The sequence below is a fragment of the Capricornis sumatraensis genome, chromosome 1, assembly GCF_032405125.1.
Source record: "Capricornis sumatraensis isolate serow.1 chromosome 1, serow.2, whole genome shotgun sequence".
Classification (NCBI taxonomy): domain Eukaryota; kingdom Metazoa; phylum Chordata; class Mammalia; order Artiodactyla; family Bovidae; genus Capricornis; species Capricornis sumatraensis.
The window spans coordinates 101,601,822-101,612,443 of NC_091069.1; positions in this window are offsets into that span (position 1 = coordinate 101,601,822).

Genomic DNA, 10,622 nt, shown 5'->3' on the forward strand with positions numbered 1-10,622 from the left:
AACTAGGTTGGTCATAAAGTTCCTACCAGGGGTAAGCGTCTTTAAATTTCATGGCTGCAGTCACCATCTGCACTGATTTTGGAGCCCAAAAAAATAAATTCTGACACTGTTTCCACTGTTTCCCCATCTATTTCCCATGAAGTGATGGGACCAGATGCCATGATCTTCGTTTTCTGAATGTTGAGCTTTAAGCCAACATTTTCACTCTCCTCTTTCACTTTCATCAAGAGGCTTTTTAGTTCCTCTTCACTTTCTGCCATAAGGGTGGTGTCATCTGCATATCTGAGGTTACTGATATTTCTCCCGGGAATCTTGATTCCAGCTTGTGTTTCTTCCAGCCCGGCGTTTCTCATGATGTACTCTGCATATAAGTTAAATAAGCAGGGTGACAATATACAGCCTTGACGTTCTCCTTTTCCTATTTGGAACCAGTCTGTTGTTCCACGTCCAGTTCTAACTGGGGCTTCGTGACCTGCATACAGATTTCTCAAGAGGCAGGTCAGGTGGTCTGGTATTCCCATCTCTTTCAGAATTTTCCACAGTTTGTGGTGATCCACACAGTCAAAGGCTTTGGCATAGTCAATAAAACAGGAATAGATGATTTTTTGGAACTCTCTTGCTTTTTCAATGATCCATCGGATGTTGGCAATTTGATCTCTGGTTCCTCTGCCTTTTCTGAAACCAGCTTGAACATCTGGAAGTTCATGGTTCACATATTGCTGAAGCCTGGCTTGGAAAATTTTGAAAATTACTTTATGAGCATGTGAGATGAGTGCAATTGTGCAGTAGTTTGAGCATTCTTTGGCATTGTCGTTCTTTGGGATTGGAATGAAAACTGACCTTTTCCAGTCCTGTGGCCACTGCTGAGTTTTCCAAATTCGCTGGGATATTGAGTGCAGCACTTTCACAGCAGCATCTTTCAGGATTTGAAATAGCTCCACTGGAATTCCATCACCTCCACTAGCTTTGTTCCTAGTGATGCTTTCTAAGGCCCACTTGACTTCACATTCCAGGATGTCTGGCTCTAGGTGAGTGATCACACCATTTTGATTATCTGGGTCATGAAGATCTTTTTTGTACAGTTCTTCTGTGTATTCTTGCCACCTTTTCTTAATATCTTCTGCTTCTGTTAGGTCCATACCATTTCTGTCCTTTGTCGAGCCCATCTTTGCATGAAATGTTTCCTTGGTATCTCTAATGTTCTTGAAGAGATCTCTAGTCTTTCCCATTCTGTTCTTTTCCTCTATTCGTTTGCATTGATCACTGAGGAAGGCTTTCTTATCTCTCCTTGCTATTCTTTGGAACTCTGCATTCAAATGGCTATATCTTTCCTTTTCTCCTTTGCTTTTCACTTCTCTTCTTTTCATAACTATTTGTAAGGCCTCCTCAGACAGCCATTTTGCTTTTCCATGGGAATGGTCTTGATCCCTGTCTCCTGTACAGTGTCACGAACCTCCATCCATAGTTCATCAGGCACTCTGTCTATCAGATCTAGTCCCTTAAATCTATTTCTCACTTCCACTGTATAGTCATAAGGGATTTAATTTAGGTCCTACCTGAATGGTCTAGTGGTTTTCCCTACTTTCTTCAATTTAAGTCTGAATTTGGCAACAAGGAGTTCATGATCTGAGCCACAGTCAGCTCCCTGTCTTGTTTTTGCTGACTGTGTAGAGCTTCTCCAACTTTGGCTGCAAAGAATATAATCAATCTGATTTTGGTGTTGACCATCTGATGATGTCCATGTGTAGAGTCTTCTCTTGTGTTGCTGGAAGAGGGTGTTTGCTATGATCAGTGCATTCTCTTGGCAAAACTCTATTAACCTTTGCCCTGCTTCATTCTGTACTCCAAGGCCAAATTTGCCTGTTACTCTAGGTATTTCTTGACTTCCTACTTTTGCATTCCAGTCGCCTATAATGAAAAGGACATCTGTTTGGGGTATTAGTTCTAAAAGGTCTTATAGATCTTCATAGAACTGTTCAACTTCAGCTTCTTCAGCATTACTGGTTGGGGCATAGACTTAGATCACCGTGATATTGAATGGTTTGCCTTGGAAACAAACAGAGATCATTCTATCATTTTTGAGATTGCATCCAAGTACTGCATTTTGGACTCTTGTTGACTATGATGGCTACTCCATTTCTTCTAAGGGATTCCTGCACACAGTAGTAGATATAATGGTCATCTGAATTAAATTCACCCATTCCAGTCCATTTTAGTTCACTGATTCCTAGAATGTGGATGTTCACTCTTGCCATCTCCTGTTTGACCACTTCCAATTTGCCTTGATTCATGGACCTGACATTCCAGGTTCCTATGCAATATTGCTCTTTACAGCATCAGACCTTGCTTCTATCACCAGTCACATCCACAACTGGGTATTGTTTTTGCTTTGGCTCCATTCCTTCATTCTTTCTGGATTTATTTCTCCACTGATCTCCCGTAGCATATTGGGCACCTACCGACCTGGGGAGTTCCTCTTTCAGTATCCTAATTTGCCTTTTCATACTGTTCATGGGGTTCTCAACGCAAGAATACTGAAGTGGTTTGCCATTCCCTTCTGTCAGACCTCTCCACCATGACCCGTCCGTCTTGGGTGGCCCCACACAGCATGGCTTAGTTTCATTGAGTTAGACCAGGTTGTGGTCCGTGTGATTAGATAGACTAGTTTTCTGTGATTATGGTTTCAGTTTGTCAGCCCTCTGATGCCCTCTCACAACACCTACCGTCTCACTTGGGTTTCTCTTATCTTGGATGTGGGGTATCTCGTCACGTCTGCTCCAGCAAAGCATAGCCACTGCTCCTTACCTTGGATGAGGTCGCCCCTCCTGACCTTGAATGTGGAATAGCTCCTCTCAGCCCTCCCGTGCCCGTGCAGCCGCCGCTCCTTGGATGTGGGGTTGCTCCTCTCAGAGAAGCTCTATACAGTCAGCAAAAACAAGACTGGGAGCTGACTGTGGCTCAGATCATGAATTCCTTATTGCCAAATTCAGACTTAAATTGAAGAAAGTAGGGAAAACCACTAGACCATTCAGGTAGGACCTAAATCAATTCCTAATAATTATAAAGTGGAAGTCACAAATAGATTCAAGGGATAAGATCTGACAGACAGAGTGCCTGTAGAACTATGGACAGAGGTTTGTGACATTGTGTAGGAGGCAGGGATCAAGACCATCCCCAAGAGAAAGAAGTGCAAAAAGGCAAAAGAGCTGTCTGAAGAGGCCTTACAAATAGCTGAGAAAATAAGAGAAGCGAAAGGCAAAGGAGAAAAGGAAAGATATAGCCATTTGAATGCAGAGTTCCAAAGAATAGCAAAGAGAGATAAGAAAGCCTTCCTCAGTGATCAATGCAAAGAAATAGAGGAAAACAATAGAATGGGAAAGACTAGAGATCTCATCAAGAAAATTAGAGATACCAAGAGAACATTTCATGCAAACACGGGCACAATAAAGGACAGAAATGGTATGGACCTAACAGAAGCAGATGACATTAAGAAGAGGTGGCAAGAATGCACAGAACTATACAAAAGAGATCTTCACGACCCAGATAATCACAATGGTGTGATACTCACCTAAAGCTAGACATCCTGGAATGCAAAGTCAAGAGGGCTTTAGGAAGCATCACTATGATGTGGAGGTGATGGAATTCCAGTTGAGCTGCTTCAAATCCTGAAAGATGATGCTGTGAAAGTGCTGCACTCAATATGCCAGCGAATTTGGAAAACTCAGCAGTGGCCACAGGACTGGAAAAGGTCAGTTTTCATTTCTGCCTTTCATCCAAAGAAAGGCAATGTCAAAGAATGCTCAAACTACCACACAATTGCACTCATCTCACATGCTAGTAAAGTAATGCTCAAAATTCTCCAAGCCAGGTTTCAACAATATGTGATCCGTGAACTTCCAGATGTTCAGGCTGGATTTAGAAAAGGCAGAGGAACCAGAAATCAGATTGCCAACATCTGTTGGACCATTGAAAAAGCAAGAGAGTGCCAGAAAAACATCTACTTCTGCTTTATTAACTACACCAAAGCCTTTGACTGTGTGGATCACCACAAACTGTGGAAAATTCTGAAAGAGATGGGAATACCAGACCACCTGACCTGCCTCTTGAGAAATCTGTATGCAGGTCAAGAAGCCCCAGTTAGAACTGGACATGGAACAGCCGACTGGTTCCAAATAGGAAAAGGAGTACATCAAGGCTGTATATTGTCACCCTACTTACTTAACTTATATGCAGAATACATCATGAGAAATGCTGGACTGGAAGAAACACAAGCTGGAATCAAGATTCCCGGGAGAAATATCGGTAACCTCAGATATGCAAATGACACCACCCTTATGGCAGAAAGTGAAGAACTAAAGAGCCTCTTGTTGAAAGTGAGAGTTGGCTTAAAACTCAACATTCAGAACACTAAGATCAGAGCATCAGGTCCCATTACTTCATGGCAAATAGATGGGGAAACAGTGATGACTTTATTATATTGGGCTCCAAAATCACTGCAGGTGGTGACTGCAGCCATGAAATTAAAAAACACTTGCTCCTTGGAAGAAAAGTTATGACCAACCTAGAGAACATATTAAAAAGCAAAGACATTACTTTCCCAACAAAGGTCCATCTAGTCAAAGCTATGCTTTTTCCAGTAGTCATGAATGGATATGAGAGTTGGACTATAAAGAAAGCTGAGCGCTGAAGAATTGAAGCTTTTGAACTGTGGTGTTGGAGAAGACTCTTGAGAGTCCCTTGGACAGCAAGGAGATCTAAGCATTCCATCCTAAGGGCAATCAGTCCTGAAAATCTTTGGAAGGACCGATGCTGAAGCTGAAACTCCAATACTTTGGCCACCTGATGTGAAGAACTGACTCATTTGAAAAAACCCTGATGCTGGGAAAGATTGAAGGTGGGAGGAGAAGGGGACGACAGAGGATGAGATGGTTGGATGGCCTCACTGACTCAGTGGACATGAGTCTGAGTAAACTCCAGGAGTTGGTGTTGGACAAGGAGGCCTGGCGTGCTGCAGTCCATGGGGTCGCAGAGTCGGACTCGACTGAGTGACTGAACTGAACTAAAAAGGAAAAAGAAATTTGCCTGCTTTTGTGTTCCCAACTTGTTTTCACCTATTTCTCTAACGAGAGGGACATGTATTTTACTCGTATTTTTATTAAATAACTTCATAAAGTTTTGTCTTCTACTGTAAAACTAATCATCCAGAAATCTCGCAAAAAAAAAAAAATCAACAACAAAAAATAGAACTAGAGGAGTTCTAAAAGAAAATTAGCAAAGCTCTCAGAAACCCTTAACTCCCATAGCCTAAAGTATTATCATTAACTGCAATGTCTAAGCAGGAGACCTCAGGGACAAAGGTTTGATCTCTGGGTCAGGAAGATCCCTTGGAGGAGAGCATAGCAACCCACTCCAGTATTCTTGCCTGGAGAATCCCATGGACACAGGAACCTGGGGTCACTAAAGAGTTGGAGATGACTTAGCGACTAAACGACAACAAACAGTCCCTGCAAGGTCTATGACCTGGAGATTTAGTGACAGGACCATGTCAGTTAATAGCAGTAAAACCCCCAAGGTATTGTATCTTAGCTTTATGTTTTCCAGCTCGAAGGATATATATATATATATATATATATATATATATATATATATATATATATATATATCAGAATCCCAAAAGCCAGTCTAATTTCGCATCTAGAGTTGTCATGGACCGCCATGTAGCCCTTGATTTCCTCTTAACCAGCCAAGGGGAAGTTTGTGCCATAGCAAATACTTTGGTTGCACCTGTATAAACACAAGTGTACATATAACAGCTTTGAGTAAGCTAGAAGAAAAATCCATCTGGCTTTCTTGAAGAACCTCTGGTGGACTACAGGATACACCTTCATTGCCTGGGTCTCATCCTCTAGACTTGGCCCCAACCCAATGCCAAAGGCTAACAGTATTCTACTTCTGATAATTGTCTGTGTTGCAGTTGGCTGATGTAGCCTGTCCAGAGTCTTAAAAGCTTCTGCAAAGCCACTGTCACATAAGAATTTCAACAACTCCTCCTACAATAGAAGAAGGAAAGATTAACCTTCGATTAACCACAGACTATATTCAAAGGACACTTTTCTGATCATAATCAACAAAAACCTGGCAACAGTAGCAATCTGGATATCATGATTGATGTCTCATGGCCTGACTTCATCTGCCCTTGACCAAAGTGAATGAGAAAGAAAAAAAGGAAAAAAAAATAGAGCAGCCTGTGAAACTGGCCTGTCACAGCGAGGTGTGTAAGTCTCCTAGTAGAAAGAAACAATCTCACAGCTTCCCATTCTCAGACAAGGTCACTCTGAGACCTGGATGAAATGAGACCTAGCAAGGTCACTTCATAGTTTTGCTTAAATATGGAAAAACCAAGGTCACTCTGCCACTCAAAACTACCAAATAGCTCCTATCTCAACTAATTACAACTTTATCTTCCTTCTGATCTTCTCTCCCCACAGGTAAGAGTTATTAAGACAAGCAATCATAGAATTATCCCTGCTTTCTGACATCCAATCTAGAGTGTACCCCCACTTCCTTAAACCTGCTTCCAAATCACCCACCCAAAGACAAATCTTACAGTAGATGCTTCCTCTCACTCTGCCTGAGAGAGTCCCCCCAACACACACACACATACTGTGTGTCCTCCATTGCTAGTGATAACTGTTGTTGTAGTTGTTTAGTTGCTAAATAGTGTCTGACTCTTTATGATCCCACATACTGTAGCCTGCCAGGCTCCTCTGTCCAAGGAATTTCCTAGGCAAGAATATTGGAGTGGGTCACCATTTCCTTTTCCAGGGGATCTTCCCAACCCAGGGATCAAACCCGCATTTCTTGCATCAACAGACAGATTCTTTACCACTGAGCCACCAGAGCCCAGTGAGTAATTAACTAGATTGCTAACTACAGGTGTGTCCCCAGTGGTCTTTGCCTGGCAAGTATTGACAAATTCATCATAGGAGGAGTCATAACAAAGATGATATCTTGGGGAGATTCATCTGAAACTAACATGTGGGAGGGGCCAGAGAAAAGGGCAGGGTGATTTTTTTTAGGAAGCAACTGTGTGAGCCTGAAAAGAAAGGAATGAGCTAAAACTACAGTCGTCGGAATAAAGACAAAGAGACAAGGGACGCTTGGAAGAAAAGTTGGTGGGAACTGAGCAATTATCATTCTTTTATCCAGGCAACCAATGCCTGCAGGACACAGTGCTGATGAAGACAACCAAATCTCTCTTCTCAGAGAGCTCATACTCCAGTGAGGGCAGTGAGATGGAGACCATTCGGGCACAAAATAAGAAAGGAGATGGACAACAGAGCCGGGGATGTGATGGAAAGTGGACAGAAAGCATGGTGGCAACACCTTGGGCAGGCTGGTCATTGGGAAGGTCGCTCTGCCAAGGTGAGGGATGAACTGGGGCCTGAAGAGGAGGCAGGAGCTGGTCACACAGGGAGCTTGGAAGGAGTATTTTGGACAGAGGGACAGGTAAGGCGGAAGAGCCAGAGGCAGAGTTGAGGAAAGGCACAAAGTTTGATTGCAGAGTGGTGGGTGAAGGAGAGAGTGCCCCAGAGTGACGCTGCTGAGGAAGCAGGGCAGTGACCTAGAGGCCAAGAGAAGACTTCCACTGCAGAGTGGAAAACTGCACAGACGCTGCTCGCCCCTAGAGCCCCTTTCCTCGCCCATTTCTTCTTTCCTGCTGCCCTTCTCATTTCCTTCTGAGGATCTGGGCTCTCTGAGCAGTGGTGTTCTAGCTCCAGGACACTGATGAGCCATATTCCCACCTCTTCCTGGCTCATAAGGGGGGCAATTTGCTAGCCTCTGGCTCAGCATTTGCAATGATCTCCCCTGCAGGAATTTCAAACACTCCCTACTAAAAATCACTGTGCACAGAGCCAACCCTCAGCTTTACTTCATCATTACAGAAGTAACCTCCAGAAATGCCCAAAGTTTGGTGATGGATGGTTAAGCTCGTGTCTGAGAATGAGACCAAATGGTGCTTTTCAAAATTCAAGTTGCTTTTCCATAGCTTTCTTTTAATTAGTTCATTGGTTTGCCTGTTCTGGGTCTTTGTTGCAACATGTAGGATCTTCAGTTGCAGCATGAGAACTCTTAGTTGGGGCATACCAGATCTTTAGCTACAGCATGTGGGATTTAGTTCCCTGACCAGGAACCGAACCCATGACGCCTGCATTGGGAGCTTGGAGTCTCAGCCATTGGACCACCAGGGAAGTCCCTCTATAGCTTTCTTCTTGGCCATTTTCCCACAGTAGATTTTGCATTTGCCTAAACTATTGTCTGGGGGCTTCCCTGGTGGCTCAGAGGATAAAGGGTCTGCCTGGAATGCAGGAGACCCGGGTTCGATTCCTGGGTTGGGAAGATCCCCTGGAGAAGGAAATGGCAACCCACTCCAGTATTCTTGCCTGGAGAATCCCATGGACGGAGGAGCCTGGTGGGCTACAGTTCATGGGGTGGCAAGAGTTGGACATGACTGAGCGACTTCACTTTCACTTTCACTTAAACTATTCTCTGGGCTTCCCAGGTGGCACTAGTGGTAAAGAACCCGCCTGCCAATGCAGGAGACGTAAGAGAAGTGGGTTTGATCCCTGTGTCAGGAAGATCTTCTAGAAGAGGGCATGGCAGCCCACTCCAGTATTCTTGCCTGGAGAATCCCCATGGACAGAGGAGCCTGGTGGGCTACAGTCCGTAGAGCTGCACAGTCGGACACGACTGAAGCGACTTAACATGCGTGCACGCAAACTATTGTCTGTTGTGACTTTGTCTTTCAGTTGTCTTTTTGTTGTTTTTCCTTCAAGGTAACTGTGCTTCTTCCTACTCTAGAATCTTCACATTGGTTGGATTTTGTTTTCAACTTTTATCTATGTCTCTGTTTCTTTGCTGGACACCTTTGAGACAATACTGTCTGAGCTTGGCGCTTTGCCTGGCTGAAGTGCACTCCGCCTGTTAATAACCACTTCTGCCAATGCCCTTTCGCTCAGTCTCCTCCTGAACATCAACTGTTGTTCCCAGATTTTGGCGATTTTGGCTATTCTTCACTCTTCCTCTGTGAGTCATGAAACTGTCTTTTTAAAAAGTTATTTCTTTTGTACTCTGAGCCGCTCTTCCCCGCATGCAAAAACATTTGATGTCTCGTATATGTGGCTTAAAAGCCAATGATTATGAATGCCGCTTGCAATATTGAGCCTCTTAGTTTTTAAAAAATCTTTCTCTGATTAAATTCATGTAATGATGAATTCTGCTTTTCTTTTATAATCCTCTTATCTCTATTCTGACTTCCTCTTGTCCTTAAAAAAAAAAAAGAGAAGCAAAAGCCTCTCTGTTGTTCTTTGTATCCTTAATTGAATATATTTCTTAACCATTTTAGCTTTTAAAAATCATATTCAATGAATTGCATTCTTTTGAATATTTTGGACTTCATAATACAACCATCACTCCAAATCACTTTTTTCAGTTTTTAAAACTTTAAAATGAATGTTTTCTAAATTTATTTACCAAAGGAGGAAGACTGGAGGGAGAAACTGGGAGTTGGGATTGACATATACACACTACAATATCTAAAATAGATAACCAACAAGGACCTCCTGTACAGCATAGGGAACTATGCTCAATACGCTATACTAACCTATATAGGAAAAGAACCTGAAAAAAATGGATATATGTATATATATAACTGAATCACTTTGCTGTACACCTGAAACTAACACAATCAACTATACTCCAATATAAAATAAAACTTTTTAAAATATTAGGGTTTTCACAGGGTGTTAGAACGAGGGAAAACATCATTTATCACAGTCCACTCATTGAACAAACCAGGAATTTGAGGTTTGGAGAAGCTGAACTATTTGTCCAAAATTAAGTGGCTCATTGGTGCTGGTGTCAGAACCAGACACCTGGTCCCTATCCCCTGGTCCAGTGATGTTTCTATAACAGAACCAAGTCTCCATTTAAAGTGGCATCTATGTTTGAATAGCATCGGCCTAAGTCATCATTTTCACAACTTGTGGATTAATCGTTTTTCCTCCAGTATTTAACACCTACAAACACTTTATTGGAAATCATCCAATAAAGTTCAGACACAGACTCCATCCTTCAAGGTCCCTGCAGGTCCCTGGACTCATTGTTGACAGAGTGGGCAGTGGAAGTCTCTGTGCTTTATTTTCAGCTTTTCTGCCGATATGGTACATAACTTCAGTTGTATTTTCCCTTTGGGCTTTCCTAATGTGATAGATTCCGGTTACAGACAGACCCTAAGGAAAACCTTATCTAGGACAGTCTGAAAACCAGATATACGGCATCATTTAGGACAGTCACTTTGGGTAAGTGCACTTATTTTTCCTCCAAAAATGTGATCTTCCCACCTCTCTTGCTAATTGAGTACATTTCTCATCCTCTCCCACTAAGTCCAAGACTCATGGCAGTTTGGAATGTCCCTTGGGTTTGCTTACTGTTCTAGCGAAAGTGGAGGGCTGATCAATTAGCCTGTGTGCTTATGTTGTTTTCTCCTTATGGTGGCGCATAGCGAGTCCCTGAGATCAAGTTCTGCTAAAGTCCAAAATCATGGGAATTTGCTGGTCCCC